The 18808-nt window shown below is 39.5% G+C and overlaps 1 protein-coding gene across 1 annotated transcript in view; it reads left to right on the forward strand.

Moving 5' to 3' along the window:
* The first annotated feature begins 2718 nt into the window (after window positions 1-2718).
* si:ch211-106e7.2 (uncharacterized) overlaps window positions 2719-18808 on the forward strand; it is a 37860-nt gene continuing 21770 nt past the window's right edge. The window contains exon 1 of the mRNA XM_052119447.1: window positions 2719-2797. The gene's annotated coding sequence lies outside the window, so the exon portion shown is untranslated. The remainder of the gene's footprint in view (window positions 2798-18808) is intronic.

An 18808-nucleotide genomic window follows, 5' to 3' on the forward strand; every position in this document is an offset into this window, starting at 1 on the left:
GGGACGATTATTTTTGATGTACCCGGCAGGGCGGAGCAGCTGGTAGTATGGCGTGTTCGCCTCCCGAGGCTCTAGTGATGAAAAAAGACTCAAAGCACTTACCTTGCTCCGCACTCCCAGCAGGGGGCGGGTTCGTGATCGAGGAGGAGGTCCTGTAGCTTTGTCCTCTGGACTCATCAGAACCGGCCGGCCGGGGAACAGTCGTGGGGCTGAGGGCAGAAGGTCTGCGTCTAGCGTGCCGGGACTGTTGAGGTGTGGTGGCATTTGGAGAATGGCATTTGCGGGCCAGGTGACACAGAGACAAAGGAAATAGCTCTTTTATTGAGAATGTGGGTACCACAGCCCTGTGTAAGGCAAATGAAATAAATCCAACAAAAGATTCTCCTCCCGGCCCTCCACTGGAGGACGGAGCAGTCTGCTTACCTGCTCCGGACCTAACGTCTTGGTCCCTGGGTCGATCGCCTCTGTTCCGCATCCAGGAACTATGCAGGGGAACTACGGTTATGAGTTTATGAGTTATATTACTAAAACACGATAAAGCATTTCACGTAATTTTAGATGTATCTTTAACAAGTGTTGTCTTGCATTTTTCAGTTCAGAGTCCTTTCACGAGATTATCCAAAATGATAAGGTGTTTTTTTATCCAGACTTTAAAGCGATGAGCCGGCGGGCTTAATTGGATTTATCGCGATAAGGTATTTTTGATCTAGACTTTAAGTCATTTTTTGATCTAGACTTTAAGGCCATGAGTCAGTGGGGTTAATTGGATTTGTCGCGATAAGGTGTTTTTGATCTAGACTTTAAGGCATTTTTTGATCTAGACTTTAAAGTGATGAGTCAGTGGGGTCGCGATAAGCTTTTTTAACAAGATTTCGAAGTGTCATTTTAAATCTTTGATCTTTGAATATTTTACAAAACAATTTTTTATATTGACAGTCCTTTTAAATGATTCAGGCATAGATTAATCTATCAAATATACCAATGTTGCGTGCTTTTCAGATTTGAGTACGCCTCTCCAAAACTCCTCCCTATTTAAAACAGACTGTTGAGTGTTTTGTGATCATCTGTCACAGCGGAGCCATTCAGGATTGTGTACGAGACGGCAGAGGGTGTTTAACACGTAGCATTACTTTTGAAAATGGCATAAGGATGAGAAAATTATGAAAGAATTAGATATTTTTGGTGAACTATTCTTTTAAAGCCACACAGAACCAGCAACGTTTAAAACTCTTGATAGTGCAGCAGTTGTTTAGGAGCTGAGATGTGTACTTTAGCTACTGTCCAGTTCGCATTGAGGATGGATTAGTGTTTACACCTAAAATGTGATGTGGTCACTTGTGTCTTTGATGACCTCCATACAGTATATGCTTTTTGTGATCCAGTTACAAAACATTTTGGGCCCCATTTACACCTGTATTTTGTGCTGATCGCTTGTGATCGAATCACTGAAATTAACTTTTCTCTCCTTTTAGATACCAAAGGCACCATGACACTGAAAATGTTACCTCAGATCCTTCCACCATCAGTGTACAAGATTAGCAACAAAACATTTGTAACGGCCAACTATTGAGGAAGCCAGAACCTCTTTCATTGATGTACAACCAGTAAGTAGAACATGTGAAAACAACACCAGAGCATGCTTATTTATTTACTTTAAATTAATTTAATTGCACTACACCTGTATCAATTTTTTGGTAAGGAGTACACGCACTTTAAAATTTGATGTTATTTTCTTATTTAGTCTGGAACCAACATGGTGCAGTACCTACTAAAACAGAGGGAGGAGAAGGCCTTCCCATTTGTCTTAGAACTTGGAGTTGGTGGACAGTTTTTCATGGTGAATGGGGAAGCCCTAGTAGAGCAGACTCTCCTCAAGGCAGTAGATGTTTGTTTCAAGTCCTTTTTTTGCTTTGACACCCACTTTCCAAAAAAATGTTCCCCTGCCTGGGAGTTTTTGCAGCAGGTAGTTTATGAGTTGCCTGGTTCCAAAAATGCAAAAATTCGTTTTTTTGCGTGCCTCCATTTATGCTGCTGAGGACTAAATTGTTTATTAAACTAATTAATGCAGGTATTTTGTATCCATGTATGTATCTATTTTTATTTATTTATTTGGTGTTTTGTGAATTGATTTGCTACAATTTAGTAATTATTGTACATTCTTAATAATTAAAGCACTGCATTGTTCGAAAAATGTAATAAAAAATGTTTTGAATAATTTTATGCTGGACTAAAGAAATTAAATGTTAAATAAAATACTGATAGTATTTATTTAATTTGATATTCTGTAAAATAACTATTTGCTATTATTTTGTCATCCAAAAATATATTTTTTTAATAGTGTTTTAATTTTCTGCCTGATTCAGAATAAAGTTATAGTTTTTGCTGGCCATTTAATAATTAAATAAAATGCTTTCATGTTGTACATGTATACTGTTGTGAAATGTTTTTTGAATAAGCATAACATGCTTATTACTATTTTTAGTAGTAGATTATCTAAAATAAAGAACTTTTTAAAAAAGTAGTCGCTTTAACCCACCGTTGTGTCAAGAAACAACCCAGCACACTGGTTAAAATAAATAACCCAGCAAGCTGAGTCAAAAATAACCCAGCGTGTGTTCTGTCTAATATTACCCAGCACTGGGTTACCAAATAACCCAACAATGGTTATTTTTAACCCAGCATTTTTGTGTGTAGCAACTCAGGGCTGTTTCGTTCCCGCCCACCTCTTGTGCAGATGAAAGCGTGATCAAATCCTTCTGCTGTTGCATTGAGTACGACGAAGAAAAGAGCTTTATCAGTAAGTTTCAAATGGTGTTTTTGTTTATGCTTTGTTCATGACCCTGTGGTAATGCCTTTGCTTTTGAGGAGCATGGTTTCTTGGTTTGAATGGGTTGCTGGTTAAAATATGGCGACGTTGTGGTTTCCGAACACGGAGAGAAATTCTTTGTTTCAGTTCGTTTTCATTAAAATTCATCTCTAGATAGCTTTCAAAGAATACATAAAAAAAAAAGAATGGTTGAAAATCACTGTGTTAATAAATTCCGGTCTAAGCTGTATGTCTGTCAGCGTGTTTGATTGTGCAACTTTTACAGAATAACGTTTAGTTTTGTTGATTCGATATGTGCAGTCGGGATGCAACAATTGTTGCATGAATATTCTGGATGCAATACAAGTTAAGGTCAATCGCCAGCATCTGTGTAATGTTGATTACGACATGCATGTAATTTCGTTTCGTCCCTCCTTTAAAAAAAAGAAGCAAACATGGAAGTTACAGTTAGGCACTTGTACAATGAAACTAAACGGTGATTTATTTTTATCTTTTTTCCCCCAGTCATCTCATGGTTTATAAAGCCAAGCACACACTACACAACAGCTCGTTGACTTAATGTTTTCAGTCGGCAATTAGTGTTTTTTACCACTAATGTGGTTGAAGTGAATCTCCAACGTAAAAGCAATGCTGGGTAGATTACATTGGAATTTAAATGTGATTACATTTACTAACATTTTAATAAATTATGTAATCTCTTAAATTGACGTTTTAGGTTATCTAATCTGACTGCTGTCAGATTGCTTTTGGATTAGGCTACCTTTGACCTAATGTTTGTTGAGTAATTTACAATGGCTTCGAACGCGGCTCAGGCAATTAGAATCAAGGACTGGAGCTATCCATTTTATAATGCGATTTTTAAAAGGACCACTGTTTTACATTACGCCTGAAGTCATTGCTGGACAAAAAAAGCCTTCAGAGCCCTCTCCCTCCCAGCTCTCTCTGTGAGAGTAACACATGACGCACGCCTCCCGATTGACTACTAAACTTAACAAAAGGAGATTTTGCTCACTCCTTGTAACATTATCTTCATTTTATAGCTTTTATGAAAACTTATGTCTCTATTTCTTTTATTCTTTCCTTTTTCACCTGTTTTTTTTAAACAGTGAAGCTACAAATATTAAAACCAACTAAATTGCTATGATCAAGAAATCCTAGTCTCATTTTGGCTACACTGTAAAAAGTTTGCTGTAATTTTTACAGTAACTTGTAAAATGATTTACAGTAATATTACTGTATTTACATTTACGGTAATATTACTGTATTTACATTTACATTCATGTTACTGTATTTTTCATTTACAGTAATATTACTGTATTTTCATTTACAGTATATGTGCCGTTTTTTAATTTACAGCATATGTACTGTATTTTCATTTATAATTAATTTAAATGTTATTTAGTTAAGATTTCATTTGTATTTTTTATTAATATTTTCCACCTGTAAGAAAATCTAATTGTAGCAACAACCCCCCAAACCCCCCAAAAAAATCACAATTACTCATGCAGATTTTACATTTATTGTCTTTGTTGAACATTTACTTAGTAAAACAAGTTCCAATGTATCTGTAATGTAACATAGCTAAAACTTACACATTTTCAAAGTGATACAAGCCAAAATAAAATGCAATAAAAAAATCAGTTTGTTGTTACTATTTAGTAATTTTGCCAATAAAAGTCAACAATCTCTCTGATGAGAGATGCCACAGGGAGATTCAGACGAATGCTTTTTCTTTGCATCCTCTATCCAGATTTTTGGCTGATGTGTGACTTTGATTGCTATTTGGTGCCATCAGGGTTGATTCTCAGAATGAACCTGCAAGCACAAGAAAAAATAAATTGTTTCTCATACCAGTGTTTCTCCAACTGTCATAACTCCGTAATGTTTGCACTTTGGGGTCAATAAAAGCAATATGTACTGAATACCTACAGGTAAAGTGCATAATTAGTTGATGATCCATGACATTCAAATCACTGAATCATTCAAATCACCATAACAACAAAATATATTTTGGGTTACCTTATGCTGCAACCCTCATTTGGAAAAAAAAAAAATCAATTTTAAAAAATATATAAAAAGATTTATAGACTCACTAATTAAACTAACCTATATGTGGGAAAAAGTATAGCAATGGAGGGAAACTCAAAGAAAGGCCCTAGCTGGCCAGCACATGCATACGCAGGATGTTCTTCTATGAGGCAACAATTCTTACCACAGAGCAGCCCTTTTTCAGCCTAGACAGGTTGGCATTACAACAAAATCACTGTCCATTTTCCCACCAATACACTTCACATCCCTCATCTACTACATTAACGATTAATATCAAAATGAGAATCAGAATCAACTTTAATGGCCAAGTATTTGTACACATACAAGGAATTTGACCACAGTTATTTTCATTGCTCTCAATGTGCTTACACAGGATTTGTATTTGATCAATAAAATATATATCAAAGTGGATTGACCCTAACCCTAACCCAAATTAGGAATATAAATTCTGCGCAATTTGTTGCCACGCTGTCATTTAACAATTGGTGTTACGCCCGTTTCACACATACTCCGTTTGCGGTGCGTATGCGTTGCGTATGCGGTGCGTATACGGTACAGAAGCAGCACGTGCTATTGTGCTTTCACATATGCTGTGTTTGCAGTGCGCTATTGTTAGAAACCAAAGTTCTTCTAAACCACAGCAGTGCCTTTTTCTCTCCGTCTTTTATTGAGTCGTGAATGAGTCAATACAAAGCATTGAATCCAACGTTGGGGAGCGAACAAAAATGTGCAGCTCAGCTTTTCCAATATGTGGCATGCAAAGATATACTACAATAGTGAAGGGGAGTTCTCATCACTAACCAATCAGAGCAAACATTACCTCATACAGATATCACATATAACAATTCCATATGGCAAAGGCTCCTTCGAATCCTTGAGAGCCTGGGACCTTTGCCATACACACTAATACAATCTACACACAGACACAATGTATACACAGAGAAAGAAAGGGGGCTTTGTACAGCGCCATCCTAATATGGAACAGATGTTTGATACTGCACACACAGCATTTCTCCCTTGGACAGAGCTGAGATAGAAATACCAAAATAACATTTCTTACAGCTACTGATCCGCAGTTTCTGTGTGCCACAAAATCAAAAATATATTAGTAATTTTGATTTTAAATCCAAACGTTAACTTTGACATTATTTAAGACATTGAAACAGTATGAAAATTAATTTTAATCATTGTGATTCTTTGTTTTACATGTAGTTCGAGTTGTTGACAGAAGAAAACTATCGCGCTATATCTTTTGCGAAGAAGGAGAAGAACGAGATGCATTTGGGTTCACTCAGTCAAACGAGGCAGGAGACAGTTTGGTGCTTGTCTCAGAACTTCGACTTTACAGTGACCGGCTCCTAAAGTACTTTCGGATGAGTGCCGAACAGATGGATAATGTTCTTTCTTACAGTTTATTAAAATTATTACAGTTTCTTGACAATCTATGTCTATTTTAATGTGAACAATGCGCTGCCACTTTAATTCAGTGCAGTGCAGCACAGCAAAAATAGACTCGGTGCGTAATCGATTGCTGCACACACTGTAACTGGAATGGATCGACGGACTGCTTCCGCATGCAGTCTGAAAGCTCTAACCTGTTAACATGGGTACGGAAACAAATACGCACCGCATACGCACTGCAAACGGAGTATGTGTGAAACGGGCGTTATGCTGCTTTTGAAGTATTTAATGATGTACGAACCTCTGAATAAACTCCAGTGTACTGGCTGCCTCTTCCTGGTACTGCACATTGAATACATAGTAGCAGCCAAACAGGACAGCTAATGCTGATGAAAAATCTGTTAGCTCCTGCAGCTGGATGATGACGCTGCCCTCCATAGTTAGCATCCATGTTTTTGCTTGGAGAACAGAATCTCCTGTAACAAACACCATCACAGCAGCTTTTTAGTATTGTCACAGGCTATGTTCAGCCTTTGCGTAAGATCTTAAAGCTGGTGTTGTACAGACCCACCATCTGATCATAATCTCAGCCATAGTATCAATTAATTACATTATTTTCATAGCCTTACCAAGTGCAATCACCTTGGGATGCTGGGAACAGTGAAGCTTCTCTCTACATCTGCTGGAGTTGCAGTGACCTAAGTGCAGCAATTAACAAAAAGTAGGAAGAAATTAATTAAATATATAGAGAACATACTTGTGTCTTTCTTTACAATACTTTCTAATAGGCTCCTCTATAGAGGTTATGCTTCTATGTCACTATGTGTTATATCTTGTGATACAACCCCTTGACCAGCTCAAGTATGTCTGCCTATCTTGCAATTCACAGCTAAATTCCATATCAGGCTTATTGCCTGTAAAGATTGATTTTTGAACGATGCAAATAAAATGGACCCTCAAATGCATGACACATGTATACAAAACAGGAATAGTCTTTGAAATGTCAAACTATGATCCTAATTACAATCAATAGTCTCTAGAAACAGCTGTTCAAATTATCTTTAATACTTACATCAGCCAAAAGATAGAGTGAATCCTCCCTCTCTCTGAAGTACGGCATTGTGGTAATCATAGATGAAAACTGCAAGGTCAAGTTGGCAAATCTAGAATTAGTCAGGTTCATATTTTGATATGGTGGTAAAACCAGGAAAGCGTTCACACAGATAAAATTACATTGTTTGCATACAAATCACGCGGTCAATTTTACAGTAACCACTAACTAGTTGCTCGATAAATATCAACCACGAAACATAACATTATGAGAGGCTGCTGATTTAATGGCAATGTTTTAATATTAAAGTCAAATAACATTGGTTTAAGCACCAGTTTCTTTATCTTTTGTTTCTCTGCTTAACTTGCCGTTACGACGGAAACACCAGAAAAGACAAAAGACACCTCCTGGGACTCGAACACGATCCAGACCACAACCTTGAAAAAAAAAAAGATGCACTTGAAAACACTGTCTCATAAAATAATAATCATAAACTCCGCTTGAACATCGGTGTTGCCTAACACTATTTAGTATTTCACATGAGCTATTTGCGTTGAGTTAAACTCCTCCTGGTTAGCTAACGTTAAAGCGGCAGAGGAACACACAAAAGTTGCGTTTCTCTGTTTAACTAAGGGTTTCTTCCGCAAATTTAATTGATATTAACATATTCACCAGTTGATAATATCACCATTATGTCGGCAATCCCCGACAACTCCTAGCCAACATCAAAAAAAAAAAAAACGAGCGCCAAAAGACAAAAAGTTACAGTTAATAAATCTTTCTTTAATCAGATGACGCGCGTTTGTATGCTGTTAACATTACAAATCAATACAGTTTAAAATGTCTCCGTTTTATATAATTAAATATAATAATACAAACAATATACTAACCTTTTTGATGAATCCTTTGTAAAATCTCATTCCCAGTTGTCCTTTATCTCACTTTCACCAAACAGCATGGAAAAAAATATTTGAGAAGAAATCTCTCTTGCCATTGGTCAGTTTTTTTGTGGGCAGGCTCACTACTGTAAATGGATTTACAGTACAGAAGAATTACTGTAGAATTACAGTAATGACCATATATTTTCCCATAATCCTTTGCTATTTACAGTAATGTACTGTATACACATTTTACAGTATCTTGCTGTACGTATTACAGTAAAATACCGTTCAAATTACAAAAATCAGTTACAGTGTAGCTGACCATTTATGGTTTTCCGGTCACGACTACTGTCATTTAACCTTGTATCATAGCTTTAAATCACCTATTTTCCGAGGTAAATTTCCCATTTAATTTAAATTTGGAGTTTCACTGATTAGATCAACTCAACCAGCATTAAGAATGTGTTTAGCAGTATAAAGTATACTGTGGCCATTAGGGTTCTAAGAACAAAAGTAACTAGATTGCAATTCACCTCTTTCAGTTGTGCATTGCAAACTTCACGTTCATTTTTAGATTTGGTATGCTTTGTTGTTTTGCTCTTGCTGTAAATAAATGTTAAGTGGTGCTGTTGAGATTAGAGTTCGACCGATTAATCGGTCGGCCGATTCTTTAGCATTTTTTAACATAATCGGCATCGGCCAATATCCAAGTATATCAAGCCGATTATTAGGCAGGCGCATCTGTGGGCAGCCTAGTGTTGTTGTGGAACACGTGTTCGACACACGCTGCCCCTAGAGTCATTTTCCAGCAGAGTGAGCAGACCTCATCCAGTGCCTAAGGAAGGAGCTAAGTTCCTTGGAGAAAAGGGTAAGGATTACATTTGTATAACTTCTTTATATTTAATTAAAAACTTTTGATATGTTACTGCCAACTTCAAGAAAAAACACGACAAACGCGATAGTTGACATGACGTTCGGCTACTTTGGATATTGATAGCGTAGTTGAAGTTGCATTATCACAGCAGAAGGGTTGCTATCATGTCACAATAAGTAAGCAAGAATTTTGCAATTACAGACAGTGAATCTGAGACTTTTATTTGTTCTGTTTGTGTCTCTTATATTTGAGAGGGTTGTCACTCAATGCAGAGAAATAAGTAATAAAAAAGATACCAACGCACAATAGGCTATTGAAGGACTGGCTTTGGTAAGCTCGGACGTTATAGGTTCTGCTGTCGGTACTGGAGAAATTAAGAAAATACATTTATTATTGCTATAAAGAGATTATTTTATCTCGCCAGCCATTTCTATGTATAATAATAGGAAACCATTCGTCTGTGATGCAATTAGCTATTCGCGTTCAGAGAGAGAGACAAAGAGATCTCTCACACGGTGCTACAGCGAGCACAACTCGAGCCCTGCTTAATGAGTGACAGAATTAAACATTCAAACATAGCCTGGTTTTATTTTAGATTTCGCCTTCCAAAGATTATAAAAATAATTATACATAAGCCGCATTCTGTCTAGCACAACTTCCTTCCCTTCACAGCGGTGCACTGACATTTCTCCCTAAAACTCAAACTTAACGTCAGAATCAGCACGATCGGTGATTGTTGTAAAATGCAGTCTAGCTACTGTTGCTAAATTGCGTGACGCGTTTAATAATAAAAAGAGCGCAAGAGATACCGTTCCCAAGGCGGCGCGCGCGCTCGGAAACAGACCGCAAAGAGACAAGCAAAGTATAGGCTACTTTGGGTTTCATGTGCGCGTCTAAACGATCAAATATACACAAAAATATGTCAAAACGACCGGCTTGGAGATTCACTTAAACCTGGTGCTGCCATTTTAATTATTCTATTTTGACGCATCGATGTATGTTATGCAAATCGACGTATTTCTGTAATCGATGATGCTGATTACGTCAATGAATCGTCCCAGCACTATTAAATATAGAAAAAATTTACTAATGTAGAAAAATTATGAGCACTGTATGAGCCAGAAACCTGTACTATGAAAAGTGCATATATGATGTCACACTTTGAGTAGAAAAGGCCATTCATAAGGCACAGACAGGAAGCTCATGTTAATCCAATAGATGGGATACTCAATATGTTTAATCACCTTAATCTGTTTACTTAGAATGTACAATTTCTAAAAAGATGGGACCAAAATGTTCTTTTAAAAAAAACTGATGGGTTGCTAGATTTGTACCATTTTAGAAAGAAGTCTGATGGTCTAAGAAATAATGGTGTCGAGCAGAGACAGTTGGGGATGCAATCCCATTGGTTTGTTCATTTTCATTAACTATATATGGGTTCAGAAGAGATAACAGAAATATATAAAGACTGGGAGTCTGAGACTGGAAGAGCAGAACAGACAGCTAGCCTTCTCAGGTTTATTGGTTCACTCAATCTTGGGTACTTTTTGTCATGCAATATATTTGATTGATTATTCTTGATCTGCAGTCCCCGTCTCAATTAGGAGTCCCAGCTGAGGGAAGAAAGAAGTGACACAGACACAAGATCGTATCAGATCCTTCTTCAATGTTTAGTGTCCAGCTCATCATTATTTATGTTTAACCCTCTGGGCCCTGGAGAAGTTTTGACATGTCTTGACATTTGTGATTTTTTTCAGTTGCTTAAAAACATAGTAATGGCTAAAATCTGATAACACTGTATTCAGCACAAACTGGGCTACAATAATACAGGTGCTGGTCATGTAATTAGAATATCATAAAAAAGTTGATTTATTTCAGTAATTCCATTCAAAAAGTGAAACTTGGATAATGTATACATTCATTCCACACAGACTGATATATTTCAAGTGTTCATTCCTTTAAATTTTGATGATTATAACTGACAACTAATGAAAAACCCCAAAATCAGTATCTCCGAAAATTAAAATATTGTGAAAAGGTTCAATATTGAAGACACTGGGTGCCACACTCTAATCAGCTAATTAACTCAAAACACCTGCAAAGGCCTTTAAATGGTCTCTCAGTCTAGTTCTGTAGGCTACACAATCATGGGGAAGACTGCTGACTTGACAGCTGTCCAAAAGACGACAGTTGACACCTTGTACAAGGAGGGCAAGACACAAAAGTTCATTGCTAAAGAGGCTGGCTGTTCACAGAGCTCTGTGTCCAAGCACATTAATAGAGAGGCGAAGGGAAGGAAAAGATGTGGTAGAAAAAAAGTGTACAAGCAATAGGGATAACCGCACCCTGGAGAGGATTGTGAAACAAAACCCATTCAAAAATGTGGGGGAGATTCACAAAGAGTGGACTGCAGCTGGAGTCAGTGCTTCAAGAACCACCACGCACAGACGTATGCAAGACATGGGTTTCAGCTGTCGCATTCCTTGTGTCAAGCCACTCTTGAACAAGACACAGCATCAGAAGCGTCTCGCCTGGGCTAAAGACAAAAAGGACTGGACTGCTCCCCAGAGTGTTAAGCTACGTTTGATACTTGAAAGTACAGAAACAGGAAATACATTCCTATAGACACATCATCTTGCAGAACAGGAAACAGCAGCATCTGTATACCGGTTTCACAGTATACCATGGTTTGAAAATTGGCGGTTATCATACCATGTACATTTGGTTATCTACGGTATTGAGAAAAAAATACAACTGGACGGAGAATCTCACATGCGCTTGCGCGTCTCCTTTCCCCCTTGTCTGCCTGTCAGACTCGTCAACTTGCAACACACACACACTCACACTCATGCAGCGGAGAAAATGTCAGAGAGAAGTGAGTTGAGGGGGTCTGACGTGTGTGTGTGTGTGTGTGTGTAGAGAGAGAGAGAGAGAGAGAGAGAGAGAGAGAGAGAGAGAGAGAGAGAGAGAGAGAGTTAAAGCAGTGTTTCTCAACTGGTCTATTCGGAATGGGTCGCAGACAGCAGGGAAAGAGCAATGCCATGGTTCTCCCATTGAAGATATTTCGGCGGCTGCCCAAGTGATCTACTATTTAGGAAGCAGAGGCAGATTTAATGATAATCTCGCAAACAGCTAAAGCAGACATGGGCAATTTACAGCCCACAGGCTGGATCAGGCCCTCCACATGGTTTAATGTGGCCCACAGCTCATTTATCGTAAAAGCGTTTTGTTTCATTGGATATTTCAGTTAACTTGCATTGGGACCTAACGCATCTCCACAAGTGTTTAACATGATCAGGGTTGTCAGATAAGAGACGAAACACCCCCAGTTTGAGATTTATACTTGAGCAATTTGGAAATATTCTGCCTAATGTTATACTTATTTTATGCAATCTGGCAACCATGCACATCTCGCTTTCCCCTTTGAACAAACTTAGCGATCTGTAGTGCAATATTCTGCTCAAGGAAAAGTGTTATATGGCTACTCTGTGTCCTTTTCTTGAGGCTGCTTGTGATGTTTGGTGCTACTAATTTTGCAGGTAAACCATCTCAGTGATTAAATATAAAAGTAGATCTCGGCATCATTGACACACGGAGGGGTAATCATTGACATGAGAGCAAAAGCAAGCCAGAGACAAATATGTATTTGTATTTTTTATTTGTGCAATTTAGAAATGTTGAAGTACCTTCGCACCTGTATGTTAATCTAACTCTTGCAGTAATCATATTCATGCAGTTGTGTTATTCAGTTTTGTGCTGAAACCATCGAGGTGACCTGCATCATGACTCTTTTAGAATGTAAACAGGTAAAGTTTTAGAAAAAAGCATGTAAACTCACCCGCTTTGCAACAAACATGAAATGTTTTTTTTTTTATTATTATAACAGACCCCTGATGTAGAGATTGTTAAATTCAATAACAAATTAACAGGGAAGTAGAGATGGAAAAACACATTTATAATCTCCGCATTTATTCAGTTTTTTTAATGCCTGATAGAAAAGTATCTACCTTTTTGTAGAGCAATATAATACTTTAGGCAATTGCAGAAAAGTCTCACTAGTCACAGATACACTTCAGAAAACTATTTCTGGGCTTAAAAGTTACAAAAACCAAATCAATGCAGAACATTGTATCTGAAAAGTAATACAATGTGGCCCCCTATGCACTACTTTAAGCCCGATGTTGCCCCTTTACCAAAAAAGTTTAAAATATTTATAATTACACACCATCACCTTTAAAAATATGTTTCAGAATTTTACATGAGTAAAAGTAACTATATTTTGACAATGTTATAGTTTCATATGAAATAATCTAAAGGTAGAATTTATTATACCTCGTTTTATATCAACAGTGGCAGTTGTAGTTAAAGTTTCAAGATGTGTTTCAGCTAGTATTTATTTTTCATAAATGCATTAATTTATTATTATTATTACTATTATTTAAGACTAGCACACTGATCTAACCATGGTAATGAGGAGCCTTTCCTTCTGTGCAATATGTGTATAAATCTGTAATATTAGGTGTAACCTGATGTAACCAGAATAGGTATGCTATGCCTTTAAGTGGGTACGTGATGTGATAGGGCCGGCCACGGTTAAAGTCTCGCAGGTGTCAATGAAACCGTTTTGTTCTCATTCTCTGCTCAATGAACGTGGGTGTGTGTGTGGTTTCTCCTATACTGGCGCGTTGGAAGAACTGCTTGCGTGTTACTGCTGTGCCCGACAATTCAGCTGTGCGTGTCACTCTGCGTTTGGGTTCGGTTATGCGTAAGTTTGTTTTAGAACTTTTCCTGTGCTGATGACCGGTTGATTGGAGAACGCCGTTTGCGCGCAACTCTGCGGTTGGGTTCGGCAGCTGGATGATCACTTGTGTCTATACTCTGCCGAGTTGCGAGGGCCAGCAGTTGCGGACGTTTGTATGGAACAGACTGCGTTACGATCCATTTTTGTCTTTCCGTGAGACTGTTATGTCTCAGTCACCCCTGTGAACATAGCGGATTGAGTATGTTTCAAGACCTTCGTCGGGCAGTGGCCATCGTTTCTTTTTCCATTGAAAATTAGATAAATTTGTGTTTTATTTACCTTTTGTTAATCTAATCGTCATTTCATCCTTTTGTTGTGTTCTTTGTGGTGTTCATTGTTTGAAATCTTTCTGTTTTATTGATTGGGGTATAACTGTATGGGAGGTCTTATTGGTTTGCGTGTTTTACTTGTGGTTTGATTTGGTCTTGATTTTTATCTGGTTTTGATTTTTGCTTCCTCCCATGTGGTGTGTTCTCCAGTTTATGATTCTAGTTTGATTTGGTTTACTTTCAGTGTCATGTCTATTGTTGTTTTCTTATATAACATAATTTAAATTTATAATTTGTCAGCTCGATCAATTTGAGTTATAGATTCATTATTTGTTTTTCTTTAATTATTTGTATTTCTTTACTGAACCAATTCTGATTTGTTTGGAGCATTGTTTTCATTTTACTTTGTTCTTTTTGCTTAATGTTTTCTTAAATTGAGTTGAATTGTGGGGTTTTGGTTCGTTCTATTTTTTCGTTTTGAAATCTCCTCTAACTAACATTGCTGCTACTCAGGTTATTTTCTCAACCATCATATCTGTGGAGAAGGCTCGTATCTGTCATTGTTAATAAATTATCAACTTTTGTACTCCGGCTTCCAGTTCATTCATTTGAACCTCCTGTGTTAGATAATAGCATTATTAGGGTCCCCCATCCCAGGAAAGTGGGGGTGGCGTAGTTAAATTAGTCAACACTTGGCGTAGTTGGCAGGGTCTTCATGAGGAAGCCTGAGTGCAAATAGTTTTATTGTTCTAAAGTGTGTATTTGGTGTGGTGGGAAAAGAAACGGTGGTTGCAATAGACCAAATACTTTTCGTTACTAGCTGGTGATTCTCATCTTTCGTTGGCTGTCTTCTGGGGTGTTTTATTTTTGTGTGTGTTACAGGTTGCATTATGGAGGAACAACTTAAAGTCTTGGCCGAATTGGTACAACAATTGCAGGCAGATAACCAGCAACTTCGGGAAGAACTCGTCAGGGGCCCTGTTAACGTTGTTGGTGATGGGGCACAATCTGCTAGCCCTAGACGTGAGGTTGATGCCCGCTCATTCGTTAATGTTCCTGCATCCGAACGTTATGTTTATGTTCCACGTGAAAGAAAATGTCCCAGGTTCTCTGGTAGAAGGTCTATTGATTTGTTGACTGTAGAAGATTGGGTAGAAGAAGTACGTAGGTCTTTGATAGTTCGTCCAGTCCCTGTGGCTGAGAAAGCTTTGTTTGTTTATGATCTTTTAGATGGAGAAGCTAAGGCTGAAGTGAAGTTTCACCTGTCCAGTGATAGGGATGATCCTGAAAAAATCTTTGCAATCTTACTTGATATGTATGGTTGTTCTCAGTCATTGGTTGGGTTGCAGAAGCAGTTTTTTCTACGTCGCCAGCTGGAGGGAGAGTCGTTGTGTGAATACTCTCATGCCCTCATGGCCCTAATGGAGGCAATGAAACGCAAGAACTTGTCAGGTATTTGCAACCCAGACCACACCTTACGTGATCAGTTTATTGAACATATGCGTGATAATATCCTTCGTAGGGAGTTGAAGCGACAGGTGCGGTTAAACTCTGAGATGTCATTCCTGGAGGTTCGTTTTGAGGCCATACGGTGGGCAGACGAGGGAGAAACCCCTAGTGTGAGACTTCGAGCTCATTCTTGTGCTGCAGACGTTCAGGTGGTGGGTACGTATAGATCTAATAGCCCCTTCCCCGAATCCTCTAAGGAATTGGGCGAGCTTAAAGATTGTCTCCGTCAACAACAGGCACAGCTAGATGCTATTTTGAAGCACTTGAGTATAAATTCCACAGATACTGCAGGGGGTGTTGTTGGCTCCCGTCCGGGGTCTGCCCGTTTTCGAGCCGATGGTAAGCCAATCTGCATGCGTTGCAATAAGGTTGGTCATATTGCAAGGTTCTGCAGATCTGACTTGGCAGGCATGCACATGAATTTGAGGGAGGGGGTAGGAACTGGCCAGGGACAGTCAGCTCAGGTGCAGGTTGAAACGGTTGTACAGGAAACCCCGGTGCAGCCGGGAAACTAGCACCCTCTGGTGTTGGGAGCCTGGCATCAGTGGGGGGGGGGGTTTTGGCTCTCAAGGGGCATTGGAGGAAGGTGTGACCCAACTTATTGGCCAGTGCCCTATAGTGGAAGTCTGTTTTGGGGGCGTGAAAACTCCCTGCTTACTGGACACTGGATCTATGGTATCAATGGTCACTGAGAGTTTTTTTGAGTCCGCTTTTCCGTTACATATTAGGGAGTGTTTGAAACCTTGTAGCTGGTTGCGGTTGAAGGCTGCTAATGGGCTGGACATTCCTTATTGTGGCTACTTGGAGCTAGAAGTCGAGGTCTTGGGTAAAACCCTCCCTAAAATGGGGGTACTAATTATGAGGGATCCACTAGATCCTCTTATACGGCAACAAAAGCTTGTAATCCCCGGTCTTTTGGGCATGAATATTTTGAACTGTTGCTATCAAGAGCTTTTCTGTCAACACGAAGAGCGCTTATTTTCCTCCCTCATGGTTAAGCAGGCAGGGAAGGAGTGGAAGCAGGCCCTCTTAGAGTGCCAAAGTTTGGCTCTCACTGCTGAGTCTGGGTTAGTGGGGAAGGCAGTTGTAAGAGCAGGATCAGCCATACGAGTGCCCGCGGGTTCCCTTCAATGGGTTCCTACAACTGGTTGTCAAGGTATGGCTCGTGTTATTACTTCTGTGTTCTTGGAGCCCCAATAGGTGAGGAAGGTGTATTACCTGCGAATATACTTATTTCAAAGTGTCTTTTACCAGTAGAGCAGGGTGTAGTTCATGTACCTGTAGTAAATCTGGGAGAGAAAGATCAATGGCTTAGGCCAAAAACTCTTTTAGGCCAGCTGTATATGGTTAATCGGCAGTCGGCTCTAGACACTGAATTAGAGGAGAGTGTGGATAGTCGGGGGTTTGTGAGTTGTAATCAGGTCATGGAGGCAAGTAGTGGGCCGTCCTTGGACCTCATTGAGGCATCGTGGCCCTCGTTATCTGCTGCCCAGTCTCAACAGGCCAAATGCCTTTTGACCCGTTTTAGTTCCGTGTTTAGTAAGAAAGAGGGGGACTTGGGGTGTGCTCACCTAGTCCAACATGAGATACCAGTGTCAGATAATGCTCCTGTTCGTCAGCGTTATCGGCGGTTGCCCCCCTCCCAGTATGAGCAAGTAAAAACTCATATTTTTGAACTGCTTGAACAGGGTATAGTTCGGCCTAGTTGTAGTCCCTACTCTTCACCGATTGTGGTGGTACAAAAAAAAGATGGGAGTATCCGTCTTTGTGTTGATTACCGCCAACTCAATGCAAAAACACGGAAAGATGCTTACCCACTTCCAAGGATTGAGGAATCGCTTGATGCGCTAACGGGTGCTAAGTGGTTTTCTACTCTTGACTTGGCTAGTGGGTACAATCAAGTTCCAGTGGTTGAACGGGATAAGGAGAAGACCGCTTTCTGCACTCCTTTTGGCCTTTTTGAATACAATCGGATGCCTTTCGGATTGTGCAATGCACCTAGTACCTTCCAGAGGCTTATGGAGAGGATTTTTGGTGATCAACGTTTCCAGTCCCTGCTCTTATACTTGGATGACATTGTCATCTTTTCTGGTTCCTTCGAACAACATCTTCAACGGTTGGAGAAGATTTTGGGTCGTCTTCAACATAATAATTTGAAATTGAAGTTCCAGAAATGCCATTTTTTTCCAAAAAAAGGTTAAGTATCTTGGTCACATAATTTCCTCCCATGGAGTGTCCACCGACCCAGAGAAAATTAGCGCTGTAGCCAACTGGAAGCGACCTAGTAACCTGTTGGAGTTACGCTCCTTTCTGGGTTTTGCATCATATTACCGAAGGTTTGTAGAGGGGTTTGCTCGATATGCAGCACCTCTACACAGAGTAGTGGGGGAGCTCCAAGGCAAGGGGAGGAAGCGGGGTTCAGGCACTAATATTCTGCTGGAAGGACGGTGGACAGAAGTGGTGGAGAATGCCTTTGTGGCTTTGAAGAAGTCATTGGTAGAGGCCCCAGTTTTAGGCTATGCTGATTTCTCGAAGCCATTTGTGTTAGAGATAGATGCTAGTCAGGTTGGCCTTGGTGCAGTATTATCTCAAGAGCAGGAGGGTCAGCGGAGGCCTATCGCTTATGCCAGTCGGGGCTTGCGCCCTACAGAAAGAAACATGTCAAACTATAGTTCAATGAACCTGGAGCTCTTGGCCCTTAAGTGGGCCGTCTCCGAGAAGTTTCGGGAATACTTGTTGGGTGTCAAGTTTGTGGTGTTCACGGATAATGATCCCTTGAGCTATCTGCAGACTGCCAAGTTGGCTGCCGTAGAACAGCGGTGGGTGTCACAGTTGGCTTTGTTTGACTTTGAGCTGAAATATCGTCCGGGTACAGCCAATCGCAATGCGGATGCACTCTCCCGCTTGCCTGTAAATTCAGTTTCTAATGGGGTTAGGGAAATTGCTTCTGGTATAACTCTGCCTCAGGAACTTTCACTAGTTCAAGGTTTAAGTTCTGTTTCTGCCTGTACTTTAGCTTCAGAAATAGCAGCTGTGCCCTCCCGGTGGAAGGCAGATATGCAAGCTCTTCAGGCGGCAGACATCCATATTGCTGCATTTTTGAAGTATTGGGGAAGGGGAGTGGCCCCTACTCGTTATGAAAGGGC

The sequence above is a fragment of the Xyrauchen texanus genome, chromosome 46 (genome assembly GCF_025860055.1).
Source record: "Xyrauchen texanus isolate HMW12.3.18 chromosome 46, RBS_HiC_50CHRs, whole genome shotgun sequence".
Classification (NCBI taxonomy): Eukaryota; Metazoa; Chordata; class Actinopteri; order Cypriniformes; family Catostomidae; genus Xyrauchen; species Xyrauchen texanus.